Raw genomic sequence first — 16,140 nt, forward strand, 5'->3', positions numbered from 1 at the left:
TGCTTCTCTCCATCTCCTCTTAATTCCCTCTCCTCCTTCCTTTCCCCTTTTTGTCTCCTCTACACTTTTCTCTCTCTCTTTTTTTTTCTTTTTATCCACCTCTATATCCAGCTTTTTCTTTCCTAAATCTATTCAGTAGCTTCTTCATCTTAATTGTTTAATACACGTCTTTTATTCCTATCTATCTCTTTTAACATCTGCTCCATTTTTTCTCTCCCTATTTCCTTTGCCATCTCCATCTCCCTCTCATTTCCATAGCATACCTCCCTTTCCCTCCTTCAAATCAATATTATCATGCACATTTCTCATTCCTATCCCTCTTCAACATCCTTTGCCCATTTATTTGTCCCTATTCCTTGCCATCTCCATCTCCTCATTTCAATAGCATGCCCCTCCCTTCAACCAATACTGACATAAGCTAAAATCTCTTCTCTCTTCCTCAATTTCAGCTCTGAATCCCTCCACATTTCCCTGCTTTTCTTCATATTCAGCTCAGAAGTTTTCTCCAGTTGTTCTTCTTATGCTCTTGTTCGTTGTCTTTCAGGAGCGCAATGCTTCTCCTGTTCGGATTACCCCTTTCGCCTCCTCTTGGTACATTTCTGTTGGTGTAGTGGCTTCCTCCGCTTCTTCTGGACTATGGTTCTTGATTTCTTCTTAAGCAGCTCGTGACCTGTGAGCTTCTATTCCAGATCATTATTAAAGACATGGTACTGACCACAAGTTCCTGCAGGTTCAGTTGTCCTTAAAACTCTCTACTGTTTTTTGTCTCTATGAGTAAAAAGAGAACCATGCTGTAATAGTTTGCAGCCTGGCTTCAAACATTTCTGGATCTTCTGCACTGTCTGCTTCTCTCCTCATCTGTGAATCTGCTGAGCGCGATGACAAACAGGTAGTCATTACGGGAATCCAGGAGAAGAATAGGAAATGCACTGGCTTTATGTCCTTTATGTGTTTTTATCCTGGGCCCACCTTGGTGTCAAAGAGACCTGGGGTGTCAATAACAGAAACCTTTTTGGTCCATCCACTTCAGCATAGGCCTTAGAACACCTCATCAGTCATAGATCGGCGCTTGAACTTGATCCAAAAGCAGTACATGCCCAATAATAGTGTTTTTCCTGTAGCACCTTCCCAATTCCCTATCTTCCCCTAACCATCACAATCCTCTCAGCTCCTCATCATTCTCGCAGAATAGCCTCTGTTTGAAAGGGGATTGAAGAATAGAAAATTAGAAGTTACCCCTTTAAGCATTTTGTAAGTTTTCTCGACAAATCAGCTATCAGTGTCAATGGTGAGACTTTTTCTCCTCAAATACAACGGGCCATAGGTCAAGCAGCAATTACAACACCTTTTGTCGATGTGAGGCAGGGCCCTGTATTGGCTGTAGTATATGTATTGTAGCGGAAGTGTGAATGTTGTTATGACAGGACCAAAGCAGGGAAGGATTTTAGACCCAGAAAAGTCCAATAAGGGTGGGCAGGAGGACATGGATAGGTCGGAAACGTAAAACGAGGGGGGACACTGTTCATGATGTCCCTGAAGTTTCTCAAACTTAACTTTAACGCTGACAAACATGTGTGAAACCCAGCCACTTTTACCTCTTTCTGATTTAAATATGAGGACAGAAAACACCCCCTGTGGGGAGCAAACCTATATCGTATTGTAGTGATATTTAGGGAGGCATCCTGAGTTATTGATAGTGTTGGGCTTTTTCCTAAACGACTATTTTTCAATCGCAAAAAGAAATGCCCAACAATAATTAGATAAACACAATAACACTCAATGTAATAAAACAACTCAGTGTACGCCTTTGCCAGCTTCTTTTTTTTTACAAGCAATTTTAAAAGATTTATCACCTCTGACTCCCTGAGCCCTTCAGCAAAGGAGCTCAAGATCTGAGGGGGATACAAGACTGTAAGCTAGGTCCCTTTAGTCCTGATCCAGACCCTACAGAAGAACAGCCAGCAGAGCCCTGCCTGATCATCTGAGGGGGCTGCACCCTGCCCCACCGGTGTAGCATCACCAATTAACTCTTGAAATACTTTAAGCTCAATGTAGGCAAATCTTTAAAAACCACTCCTATGACTCTGCTGGTTAAGCAGGAAGATAGGGTTGATATATTTAAGTTTTCTTTAAATTCAAAACAACTCCTGAAAGGTGAGATGGCTGTTTGTACCTCAATACAGTGAATTACAATAATTAAACTGGAGATATGTCTACATACAGCTGCTACATTACTTTCTCCAAGGAACTCGGTGGTTGTTTGTTTCCCCATTCCTACATTAAAACATGATGCACACAGTTGCTGTCATGGTTTTGTGGCTTTGGAAAGTTACTGAAGTTAATTCATTCAAGTAGTGGCTCTTGGGGAAAAAAAATATTTATTTTTTAACACTTATAAACGCTAATTTTTAAATATTATTGTATAGTATCTGTTGTCAATTTTACTGTTAGCCATAAATCTGATAAAATACACACTTAATTGAAACAGGTCAACATTAAGTTGACTGTCTATATAATAGTTACTTAGGAAGTTACTGGCATGTTCAAAGATGAAAATAAATTGCAAAATAAGTTTGTTTTAAAACAAAATAAGTTGCAGTTTGACAGAATTAATACAATTTTAAACGTATTCCAACCCTTCTGTAATGGAAACACTGAGAAATAGCCAAATTCAATAACTAAAAAAATTGAAATTGTACTGGCTAATCCCAATTCTCCTTGATCAAGATTTCATTTTAATGCTTCTGTGTAAGAATCTTCATGTATCCGAGCTGTTCTTATCATTTTACATAAACACACTGAACACAACATCAAGTCAAAGAACAATATACTAATAATAATAAAAAAATACAATCACAACAATTTTATCAATAGTAAAATAGAATATAAACATGTACATAGTACTGTCATGACTTACCATTAGCTGGAATGTTTGCTTGCCAAGTGTTTGGGTTTAAGAGTAGAGAGTCGATACTGCAGCTGAAGTGAAAGTCTTTCTGGTGTTGCCCCTCTTTATATGGCTTCACATTAAAACACATCCATTGATGATTGCACTATCAAGTCAGAGAAAGAAAGATAAACCTGGATGTGTAGTTAAATCATATTCAACCCTTTAGATTTAACCTAAAGATTAAATGTGAACCATAATGTAATTGTATGTATAGTAGCAGATACAGGTTTTCTTGCTCACTTTCAACAATTATGTACTAATTATGTCAACATCCCCAATGGATATACATCACCTTGAATTATTGGAAGTTCTTTTTTTGTTTTTATAGATCAACACAGGACTATCACCCAGGAGAGCTGGATCGCCTCCCACGGTGGCGCTTTGTCAACCGCTTTTTTGTTTGTTTTCCCAATGTTTCTTCCCTAAACCCAACCGCTTGTTTTCCTAAGCGTGTGACGTTGGTCACCATTGGTGTTTTTGTCGGGGTTTTTGTCGTTTCTGACGTTATTTGTAAGCCTAAAACAGCCTAGAACTTTCCCAATGTTCTTTTCCTAAACTCCAACCTTTTTTTTAAACACGCTTTGGTGACGTGTGACGTTGTTCTCGCTATAAGACGATGATGTATGTTTACATCCGGCTTTACACAGCATGACATACACGTGGATAGCTCAAAATGCGTACAGATAACAACGCCATTTGTTAGAACACGGATATTGGGAATTTAGTTATTCACAACCCCCAGAGTAAGATAGTCAAGTACCCTTCTTTGAGCGCTGTAAAGCGTCTGAGGCTCGAACATCAGCCCATTCATAGAACAGTAGGTGAATGGTTCCAGTAATCCTACTCTCCTTGGTCAGCAAAATAGCTAACATGTCCTATTTGATGTTGTGATTTAGATCATGCTGGTACAAAATTAACGTACAGCGAATAAGCCAACTTCTAACCGTAAACAAACCGAACTATATTCCTCAGGTGGAAGAATATAGTACTTAACGGAGGATATAGCTCGCAGCAAGCCTGTCTGAGAATATAGTTCGGGCGCTGTTTACGGTTAGAAGACGGCTGTGTCTCATGTTACGCTTGTTTTTGTCACGATATTCAAACCACAACATGTAAAGAAGTATGTTATTTGTACTTTGGTCAACGTAGTAGGCTATTGAACCAGTTACCTGCAGGATCTGTGCTGGGCTGCTTAATGCTGAGAGTGACAAGCACTACGGAGATGAGTAGGTATGTATGACTGTTAAATTGGGGTTAGTGAAAAAGCTAAATTCAATGAGTCGTGTTCCCTTAAGGAAAGGTGTATGTTTACAAAGTCATGAGCCATGTTGTTGTACTGTACTCTGCACAATGACAATAAAGTTTCATCTAATTCTATCTGAAAGTCAACATTTCGCATCTTTACAGGAGACCACCCATAGTATACACTTCTGCTGTAGAGACAATTCTAAGGCAGAGTCATCATTAAATAAAGCAAGGTTAGTGACAGTGGAATATTAACTCCAAGCAGATCACTAAAAGTGAGAAATATATATTCTAAAAGGCAAACACATTGGGACATCCCAAACATAAGCATAAATGACCCTGAGACATCAAGTGTACATATGTCACAGATAGGAGATGGGATGATTTTTCATAGCATGACGCTTTTCTGCGTAAGATACGTTCTGTGTATAGATTTAAAATGTATTAATTGGTGATCAGGGTTTTGGGAGGTATCCTGTAGATTCTCCTATACTGTGTCCCAGCAAATCTCTTCCTCTTTGATAGAGAATAAATCCCTACACATGATGGGAAGTTCTGATGTGATCGAAATTCAAAGGGGTTGATACATTACCAATTTTGGAAACAAATCAGCATTGGCTTAATGAGTAGCACAATAGACACTTTGGGTCTTGCAATAATCACCATATCAACCATTATGCTAAATTAAATAATCAAATTAATACATTTGCTATCAAATTTTTCAAAGTAAACACATGGTACTACAGTGCAGCTCTCTAATAATTAATGATCACCGTATTCGATGCCTTTTAAAAGGCCACATCTGTGCAAACAAAATCTGTTAATCCATATAAACATACAATCTTATAAAATACAGGCACAGTTCCTGTACTCTGTAGTAGAAGACAGACGTTTACTTATGAAGGTGCTATATATTGTTCTTGGGATAGTGTGGGTTTGCACACAGTTGACCCTTTGATCCTTTATGGACATTTACTAAGGCATCATAACTTTTTAAATAAAAAAAACTACAGAAATGTCCTCAGGCATATTATGGTCATTCATACTTTGATACTTTATTTTCCAGCAAGGAAATTTAAGTTAAGTTAATCTTACGATTATTGACACTAATGGCGTTTTCCATTACATGGTACACGCGTCGACTCGTCCTTTATTGGTTTCCATTTTGAAAAGTCCCTGGTACCTGCCAACAGGTACTTTTTATTAATATCAGTGAGGTGAGGCGATACACAAAAGTGACATGAAAACCTGCAGACAACTGATTGTTGGAGAGAATCATCACTAATCACCGCATCATCATTGCTGATTAGCGACAGACAGAGGTATCCTGGAGCAAACCCAACTATTTATAAATAGCCAGCTGTGTTTTTTTGCCTGCCCCCAGCTTCTTTGAAACAAAATGTGTCTACTGGCAAATAGCCACATGCAGAGAATCAAAAACAACACACCTTCCACTTTCTGTGTGTGTGGTTAGGTCACGGCAGGTGCGTCACGGATAACCAGCGACGCTTCCACGCGCATGAGGCAGTACTAAATCTGCAATGGAAAAAGGAGGACGTGGCACGGTCGGTCAGCGTAGAGCTGGAACGAAGTGGGTAAGCCAAATTAAATTCGCTACAGACAGCACTCTCATGTTTTTAACAGTCATAACACACAAGTGTGTTGATGAATGAATGAATATAACTTTATTTTACAAGTTGTCACGCCTTTGCACTGCACTACATATATGTAAGTTTATGGAAACTAGTGCAGTCCCCTTCAAAAATGTTTGGAACTTGCTGATTGCTCGGCCTCTTGCTGATTGTAGCTTAAAAACAAAAGGCCTCGAAAGCACTTAAGACCTCATATTATGCTTATTTTCAGGTTCATAATGGTATTTAGAGGTTATATCCGAATAGGTTGACATGGTTTAATTTTCAAAATACATATTTTTGTTGTATTGCACATTACTGCAGCTCCTCTTTTCACCCCTGTGTTAAGCTCTCTGGTTTAGCTACAGAGTGAGGCATCTCACCTCTGTTCCATCTTGTTTGGGAGTTGCACATGCGCAGTACCTAGGTAAAAAGACTACTAGCCAGTCAGAAGCAGAGTATGAGGGCGGTCCCTGACAGTACCTAGGTAAGGACTACTAGCCAGTCAGAAGCAGAGTATGAGGGCGTGCCATGCTAGCAGCTAGGCGAGCATTATAACATGTGTTACAAAGTGACCACGTCTGTCTCTGGAAGTAAAGGCTGGACTACAGTAGAGCTGTTTGGAGCAGTTGGTGAACAGTGTTTTCTGTTGGAGATGGTAAGGCCCTTTGGGGACTTTGGGCTTTTTCCCTTTGTAAACCTATAACATGCACAAAAAGATATATAACATAATAAAAGTAAGGGAAAAGCCAAAAAGCATAATATGAGCACTTTAAAAAGATGTAAAAGAAATGTCAGTGATATCAAATCAATTGGCCTTTCAGTAGTAAAATGAACAAAAGCACTTGCAGCTTTTGAGTTTAAAAGGAAAGGTGGACCTTAAGTGTTCTCACATTTAAAAATTATCCCCAAAATATTGATCCATGCACTGGTACCTGAAGATCAATAACTTATATTTTTATTTTTTATTAATGATATATTTTTCATAAACAATTATGTTAAAAAAATAATTACTAATCCAATTAAACTGCATTTCAGGCTGGATTTATTCTGTTTCTTTCTGACTTATTCAGACTCAAGTCGGCCTGTGTGGTTGCTCGATTTCAGCCAGGTGCGGACGCCTAACCCTCCCTTTTTTTTCTTGTACTTTTATTGAATACAAAAATTCAAACAGACATCTCAGGGAAGAATAGCACCTGCAATGCAGGAGCTAATGAGGATCATAAATAAACAAACAAACAAATCTTTATGACATTAGTTTATTGCAATACAACTGAGAACATGACTGCAAAAATCCTGATTAAATCTTTTAAAAAGAAACAAAACAAGAAAGTGTATTATAAAAGTGTAAGCAAAGGGATTACTTAAACAGTTGTAAGTAATTTTTCTTATCAATGCGTCTACAGAATTTTAAAAAAAAATCTAAAATTTAGTTTTTAAATGCTTATTTGCATGCTTTCTTTTTCCTGCAGTCCGTGCTTGTCAGCCACCACCCATTCTGATAGATAGTGTGTGGTTCAGATACTACACTTACATTTCTGTGGTAATGTACAGTCATGTCTCCATCTGAATAGTGTCAGAATACTGTGTGTTTTACTCTACCTCTACCTTTACTTCACCGACTGATACATTGAGCCATTTCCTGCCAGAAGCTTTTGACACAGAAATAATAACCAAGAGCAGTGCTGATATTTTATACAAATGCTTACCACAGCAGCTGACATAGTTAACATTGACAACGTGAGATTTAATGTAAGTCATTGTTCAGTTTTGCTTAATTGCATGCTTCTTTTCCTGCAGTCTGTGCTTGTCAGCCACCACCCATTTCTTGATAGATAATGTGTGGTTCCAGATACTACACTTACATTTCTGTTGTAGGAAAAGTAGTATCTGTATTGTTTTAGAAATATTAGTATCAGTATTGTTTTAGAAATATTAGTATCAGTATTGTTGTAGGAATATAAGTATCAGTATTGTTGTAGAAATATTAGTATCAGTATTGTTGTAGAAATATTAGTATCAGTATTGTTGTAGAAATATTAGTATCAGTATTACTTGACATTTAAAGTTGTTGTGCTCATTGCAAGAGTTGTGTGCAGTCAGAGGAAGTGGTTACAAGTTCCTGGCAGGGCACAGTTGCAGCGCCTGTACGAGGATTAGACTCTGACGCAGAGTAACTAATGAGAGTTAGCTTCAGCTTTCACTTATTGTGTTGTTCACCAGACAGAGTAGTAGAATAGTAGGAACCGGATATTATTGTGTTCGTCAGATGAAGTTGCAGTATACAGAGGACCCAAACTCTTGTGTGTGTGTGTGTGTGTGTGTGTGTGTGTGTGTGTGTGTGTGTGTGTGTGTGTGTGTGTGTGTGTGTGTGTGTGTGTGTGTGTGTGTATAGGGGTGACAGTAAAATCTGCCCGGAGACAGGAAGATGAGACCCCATCAAGGAAGAGAATAAAGAATAAAGGTTGAAGGATATTGGGGGAAAAGGGGCTACAAACTTGACAGAGACTTTGTTATCCTGAGCTCCGTACTTTCGTATCTGAAGTCTGGGATACTTAATGTCTTTTGTGAACCCACATGTTTTTTGTAACTTAACTGCTGGACTCAGTAAACTTTGCTTAACTTGAATATACCTTCGTCTCAGACTGGATCTTTGGAGTTTTGGTATCATAAGTCCTATTAACGAATACGTGCGGGAATTAGTAAATTTGAGTCAGATATCTCGGCCCCGGGCCTGTATTTTCGCCGAAATTCTCTTTCACTGTGTTAATGTACAGTCATGTCTACATCTGAATAGTGTCCGAATACTGTGTGTTTTACTCTGTTTTACGTCACAGACTGGTACATTGAGCCATTTCCTGCCAGAAGCTTTTGACACAGAAATAATAACCAAGAGCAGTGCTGATATTTTATACAAATGCTTACCACAGCAGCTGACATAGTTAAAATGCATATTGTGAGATTTAATGGAAGTCATTGTTCAGTTTTTAGATACACAACAGCTTATTTCAAAGCATACAAAGAATGAGCAGCCAGTGAATGTCTCACCTTTTGATGTTCCTGTACGTCTCATCAGACTGGATTTTAGCTGCTGGTCATCTCTCCTGGAACAAAATAGGTGAGATGTTATTGTGAACAGAAATTTAACTGACCACTCATCTATTTACTGAAATGTTGCTGAGATGAATACCGAACTATGCTCTAAGAGTCCTGTGATGTCTTTACTTTAGTGATCGCCAACACACCGATCCCTGAAGTTCGGCCCATCCCTCTCACACCACTTTCGTGACAAGCGAGATTGTAATAGACCAACATGTCTGAACCCTCTTTTTGTTCTTGAACTTTATTGAATACAAAGATTTAAACAGACATCTTTATAACATTAGTTGATTACAATACAACTGAGAACATGACTGCCACAAATCCTGATGAAATCGTAAAAAAGAAAAGAAACAAAACAAGAAAGTGTATTATAAAAGTGTAAGCAAGGGGATTACTTAAACAGTTTTAGGTTATTTTATCTCATCAATGTGTCTACAGAATAAAAAAAAAAAGGTTTTAAATTTTGTTTTTAAATGCTTAATTGCATGCTTTTCTTTCTCCTGATAGATACCAAAGGGTTCAGATACTACACTACATTTCTGTGGTAATGTACAGTCATGTCTACATCTAAATAGTGTCAGAATACTGTGTTTTACTCTACCTCTACCTTTACTTCACCGACTGATGCATTGAGCCATTTCCTGTCAGAAGCTTTTGACACAGAAATAATAACCAAGAGCAGTGCTGATATTTTATACAAATGGTTACCACAGCAGCTGACATAAGCTGAGTTTCCATCCCCTTGTCAATCGAATTATCTGAAGTTCAGTAAAAAAACTCATGTGAATAAAGCTGGGGAAAGTGTGTTTCCATCCAACAGCTTTAAAGAGAATAAAAACCTGTTGCGTAATGACGTCACACGCTGTTTTGCGATTAAATTGGTATATCGAATTGATTTGAACAACCCAGTCTCACGTCAGTTCGTGATGGCATTACAAAATTAAATCTATTAGAACGTGATACCATTACGTTATTGTGAAGATTTACGTGTTGGGGTCACGTTTTTTATACTAATGTATTTCAATGAGAAGCATCTTACGTAATCACAGCACGAAACTTTCTGCCAGTCGGGCTGCAGCAGAGAAGCTGGATACAGCTTTGATATTATTGGTATTTTTAGCCCAATAATCGCTGTTTTAATCAACATTTATTCACCAGATCTTATCACGGTTTATATGTATTTCTTTTAATGTTATTATTTTGGTCTATTTCGGCCAGGGAAGCTGGATTGCTTTGTTGTTTATTGATATTTTTAAAACTATAACACTACATCTTTCAACATGTATTTAGCTGTTATCATGGTATGCATTTCTTTATTTTAATAATATTATTACCGGTGAAATATTACAGTAAATAAGACAGAACAGTAAGCTTCCGATATAAGCGAGCGCGAGCGTCAAAGCCAGTGTCCGGCGCGGTACGCGGGCATTCATTCACAGAATCAGACAGCGATCAGCGGGTCTATAACGCCTGTATCACTTCAATGTAGCTACGTTAGGGATCACGTAGAGCGTTGTTATAGCGACTACAACAACGACGGGGTGATCAGGACCCCGACGCCAATCTTCTTCTAGCGGATTTATTGATAGCTCTCCTCCGGAGGGAACAGAACTGCGTCCATGGCAACGGTGTGTTATCAAGAAAATAACAGACCGCATTCTACATTAGAATATAAGCAAATGACTTCTGTTGCTAAATGACATCAGCTGAAGACTCCGGAAGTGACGTAGTAATTACCACTCAGTGGATAGAAAAGATTGCTGCACGTAAAAAAATAAAACAAATTGCTGCACGTTGTATGTGAGAATTTATACAATAAAAATACCAATAATGAAAAAATTGTGTTTTATGCTAAGCACTTTGATTTGCCTTGTCGCAGAAAAATACTAGGCCTATATAAACAAACTAGTTGAGTGTTTAGAACTACAGCCTAATGGCTTGGTGGACTAATGGGCATTTGTTTTGACTTGTAGGCTACTGTTGTGAAAAACAAAAAATAAACTACTTACAAAGAGAAGCATTTTTCATTTTATTTTCCATGCATAGTTATTTAAAAACGCAATTTTCAAATTTTGCAGTTGATGAATGTTAATAGCAAAGACTAAAGGGGGAAAAAGACATAAGGATATTTATGTGTGGGAATTAATTTGATTTAACATCACACTGCATTATTAGTTGTTTTAAATAACTGACTTTTTAAAAATAATTTATGGTAGGCCTATCATATTAATTATTATTCAGAAGATGATCCTCATATCAATCAGCATGGTTACAGTACAGCTTGTAGCTATAAACTCAGCCTTTACTGAGACTACCTTTTCAAAATTAAGAAGGGGCTAGTTTTAGGAAGCATTTTAAGCAGATTTTTGCTGAGGTTTTTGTTCACAGAGATGTTTAGCTTTGTATGGGTACGTGTACACAAACATGTGTTTTGGCATTTTTGGCACACTTCTACCTCAGCCTACTGCACACAGACACAAGTACTTTTGCATATTCTGCTAAAATAGAGACCAGAATGTGGTGCCATACCAACAATCTCATTCAACCATTTCACAAAATGAGGAGTTTCATTCATTCATTCATTTCATTTATTTGTATAGCACAAGATGTTGACCACTGTGCTTCACATAACAAGAGTCAGGAAAGATAATAGAATAAAACATCCTTCAGACAGCAGAAAACATAAATAAAAATAAGAATTTAGAGAAATGCATGCTCCAAGAGATAAAACTTTAGTTTGAGTTTAAACTCATATAAAGAGGACCGCGATCTCAAGGAGACGGGGAGGCTATTCCACAGCCTAGGACCAACAACAGCGAAGGCACGGTCTCCTCTTGACTTTAGACGCGAGCGTGGCTGGGACAGATTATAGTTGCTCGTGGAGTTGGTCGTGACATGGTTCAGAGGGTATCAGAGGTCATAAATGATGAACCAATCAATCGGCAGGCACCTTGGTGTGTATATATAACACCTTTGGCTGGAAGGCCCGTGTTGAAAGTGTGTCTTATCATTTAGAGCAGACACTCACAGTGAATCAGAGGGTTTATGTTATACATTACACAGCATTTTAATATGTCAGCAATATCTAAAAACATCTCATTTAAAGCTTACTATTCAGGGGAGCACAGAGAATATGGTCTGATCAATCTTTATTCTCCATGCCAAGTAGCTCTTATCCTCTGACAGAAGAAATGGGTACCCTAATGTAAACTAAATAATTCTAAACTATAGCCCTAATTTGGACCTACCTCAATTAAAACTTAAAATAATGTTGCTTGAGGCTGCAGGTAATAGCTTCATGATATGATGCATATGGTTGTGTGTTGCTCACTGTTTGTGAAAGATGAGCAATACATTGTGGCTGTGTGATGTGCTTCAATCTGACTACATATCACTTTGTTTATTTGTATGTCATCTGTATGATAAAACAATATATCAAGTATTATTTGTGAAGCATTTGAACTCAAGGCAAATATCCCTCTGGGGACAATAAAGTAGGTCTATAGCTTGCAAAATGGTCCCTATGATATGTGAAAATTAAAACCTTGTCGTAGGACTATAGCAAACACATTGTTGTAAAGGTCTCAACCTGGAGAGTAACATATGTCAGTCTGAAGAGGATACATTACTCCTGCTTTGAAATATTGACCTCTGAACCTTGAACCCAGTCCATCTTTGAAGGCTTGTCATTTAGCAACAGAAGGTGCTACAAACATAAGACCAGCTGTTCTAGAAAGCTCTGGACCTCAGCTATCATGTAGATATGGTCTCCAAAGTTTATCCACTGTAAGCACTGTCAAATATGGTAATAAGCTATTTTCACCTATTTAACGATTCTATTTTTAAAATCTGATGACACCAGTGTGTTCCCCATCCCAAAAACCCCAGGGTGTATCCAAAATTCTACACTACCAACTTCTACTTATGAGAAATATACCAATATATTTAAAACTACAACTCCCACTATAGACGCGGCCCAGAATCTGTTACAAAGCTTGAGCACTTGTAGTTCTTCCGGGGTGGGTGGGAGGACGTGTTCGGCTCCTGTTTCTGCTGTCGGCCGTGAGTCGGCTTCATTCTGTTTCAGATTGATGCCGCCCGCCGGCCGGCCGAGCAAACAGTACATCAGACAAATACATGAAACTGTATTTTATTATTGATGATATCTTTATTGTTTAACTCCTCAAATACAACGTTAGACAAAAACATCAATATTACGAATATTATGTATTTGTATCTTTTCTACCCGCCGAGCGGTAATTACGACGTCACTTCCGGAGTCTTCAGATGATTTTTTTAAACGGTGCATAAGTTACTGGAACATAACTGAGCAACACGTTGTTACTGGTGACCAAACTACTGATTATATATATTATATTTATTACATGGCTTGCTTATATTCTAATGTAGAATGCGGTCTGTTATTTTCTTGATAACCGACCGTTGCTAAGTATAACACACCGTTGCCATGCATAGCAGAGCGTTGCCATGGACGCAGTTCTGTTCCCTCTGGAGGAGAGCTATCAATCGATCCGCTGAAAGAAAAGACGCGTGGTCCTGATCACCAACCCGCCGTTGTTGTAGCGACTAAAACAGCGCTCTACGTGATCCCGCTAAAACGTAAGCTACATGAAGGGATCGCGTTAAAGACCCGCTGATACGCTGTCTGATTCTGTGAATGAATGCCCGCATTGCATCGTGGGACATTGGCTTTGAATATCTAGCTTCGCTTTATCATATCGTAGCTTACTGTTCTGTCTTATTTACTGTAATATTTCACCGGTAATAAGACCGAAATAATATTATTAAAATAAAGAAATGCATACCATGATAACAGCTAAATACATGTTGAAAGATGTAGCATTATAGTTTTAAAAATATCAATAAACAACAAAGCAATCCAGCTTCCCTGGCCGAAATAGACCAAAATAATAACATTAAAAGAAATACATATAAACCGTGATAAGATCTGGTGAATAAATGTTGAATAAAACAGCGGTTATTGGGTTAAAAATACCAATAATATCAAAGCTGTATCAGCTTCTCTGCTGCAGCCCGACTGGCAGAAAGTTTCGTGATGTGATTACGTAAGATGCTTCTCATTGAAATACATTAGTATAAAAAACGTGACCCCAACACGTAAATCTTCACAATAACGTAATGGTATCACGTTCTAATAGATTTAATTTTGTAATGCCATCACGAACTGACGTGAGACTGGGTTGGATTTGAAACATGTTATGGTGTTTCCGTTCATTTTCGCACTGAATCGCACAACATTCAAGCACACATTTGCGAACAAAGTTCTAGACAAAAGTATTGTTGTTGTTAATATTAGAAGCTCCGATGGGCCTTTGACCGAGGATCTGATCCAGCTCATCAAAAAGGTGCAACTTGTCTTTTATTTTCCCTCCAGTAACGCTGCGAGACAACTCTCTTTTTTGAGACATATATCGCTGTTTGAGCTCCTTCCATTTACTCCGCAGGACGTCCCATGGCTTGTCGTAACCTTTGTTGGTCATTTCCTTCGCGAGTTCCTGATAAATTTTGGCATTTCTTAGATTTTTGCTATCTAAAATAGCCGTTATATTTCGCTCGTAAATTAAATTAAAAAAGTCTCTCGTCTCCTCGTTCGTCCACTTAAATCTGTCTTTGTTGACAGCTGTCATGTTTGCAAACAGAGCGGAAATACTGGGCGGAAATGAACTAAAACTTCTTCTTCGTTTTGTGGCGGGTTGCAACCATAAAATGACCTAAAACTTAATCGCAATTAATTAATTTACTCGGCAAATAACGTTTCCATCAGCATTTATCGCATAAGCCGCATATATCGATCAAGAGAAAATCCGATGAGACCGAACGTATTTCCTTTGAGTTGATATTCATGAAATTCAATCGAATATTTTTAATTCAATATCACTTAATTTGGATTAAAAACGTGTGGATGGAAATATAGCTATAGTTAAAATTCACAATGTGAGATTTAATGGAAGTCATTGTTCAGTTTTTACATACACAAAGCTTATTTCAAACATACAAAGAATGAGCAGCCAGTGAATTTCTCACCTTTTGATGTTCCTATACGCCTCATCAGACTGGATTTTGGCTGCTGGTTCTCCTGGAGAGGTGTAATGTTATTCTGAACAGAAACTGACCAGTCATCTATTTACTAAAACCTTTGCTGAGATAAATACTGCACTACGTGCTGAAAGTTATACCCGTGCTGTCTTTACTGAAACTTCAGCTACACCACTTCCGTGACAAGCAAGAATGTAATAGAACAACATGTCTCCACCCTCTTTTTTTCTTTAACTTATTGAATACAAAGATTCAAACATAAGATTAACATTACTTCATTACAATACAACTGAGAATGCCACAAATACTGATCAAATCTAATCTAAAATAAACAAACCTAATAAGTGTGAGAGAGTATTGCTGAGAACAGTCCCGCAGAGATGGCAAAAGTACTCACTTCCCGTACTTAAGTAGAAGTACAGATACTTGTGTTAAAAAATACTCTGGTAAAAGTAGAAGTACTGATTTAACTTATTTACTTAAGTAAAAGTAACAAAGTACAGGCTTTGAAATGTACTTAAAGTATAAAAGTAAAAGTAGCCTTGCGAATGACAACCACTTTTTATGCAAAGCTACCTGGACCACACACGTTACTAGAGTGCAAGATGAGAAACTTCAGTGGACATAAAAACCAGGCTCTTTATATGCCATTGTCTACATTTTAAATGGATGTCTGCCAAACATCACATATATGATTATTGTGACAGATACTGGGACTCCAGCTTAATAAGATTCTGACTGAGTAGCAAGATATGAATTCAATTGTGATTCTGTGAGAATTCACAGATCCAGTTTCTCTTTTTTAATCGTCCCCTTAACATTTAAAGGAATCTACATGCATGTGTGTGTCGTGTGTGCTCAAATATAAAAGAAAATAAAGGATACAATATGAATTACTAAACATAGATTAATTAAGAAGTTCCCCCCCATACTTTTAGATTTACACAGCACATTGGCCAGGAGTCATACTTGATGCCTAGCCTATCTCAAACATCTCTCTCAGATAAGGCCAGGGATGATTGGGAATGTCTTGCTGCTTGTCTGCCTAATCTCTGGGATCTCTGTTTTCTTCATTTTCAATCATGTCGCCGTCCATACTACTAGTGCTAACGTTACCACCATCATGCTGCAATT

At 37.9% G+C, this 16,140-nt stretch overlaps 1 protein-coding gene and 1 long non-coding RNA gene across 2 annotated transcripts in view; both read right to left on the minus strand.

Annotated features, from left to right (window-relative positions):
* Positions 1-16,140, minus strand: part of LOC120565603 (sterile alpha motif domain-containing protein 9-like) — a gene marked incomplete in the record, with an annotated part of 44,345 nt that overhangs the window by 9,051 nt on the left and 19,154 nt on the right.
* On the minus strand, positions 3,026-15,218 carry LOC120565881. The gene is made up of 3 exons (XR_005640301.1): positions 14,995-15,218; positions 8,875-8,930; positions 3,026-3,053 (listed from the first exon to the last, which is right to left on the minus strand). It is a non-coding gene; the product is annotated as an uncharacterized LOC120565881 (long non-coding RNA).

This window comes from Perca fluviatilis, chromosome 9 (assembly GCF_010015445.1).
Source record: "Perca fluviatilis chromosome 9, GENO_Pfluv_1.0, whole genome shotgun sequence".
In the NCBI taxonomy this organism is placed as follows: domain Eukaryota; kingdom Metazoa; phylum Chordata; class Actinopteri; order Perciformes; family Percidae; genus Perca; species Perca fluviatilis.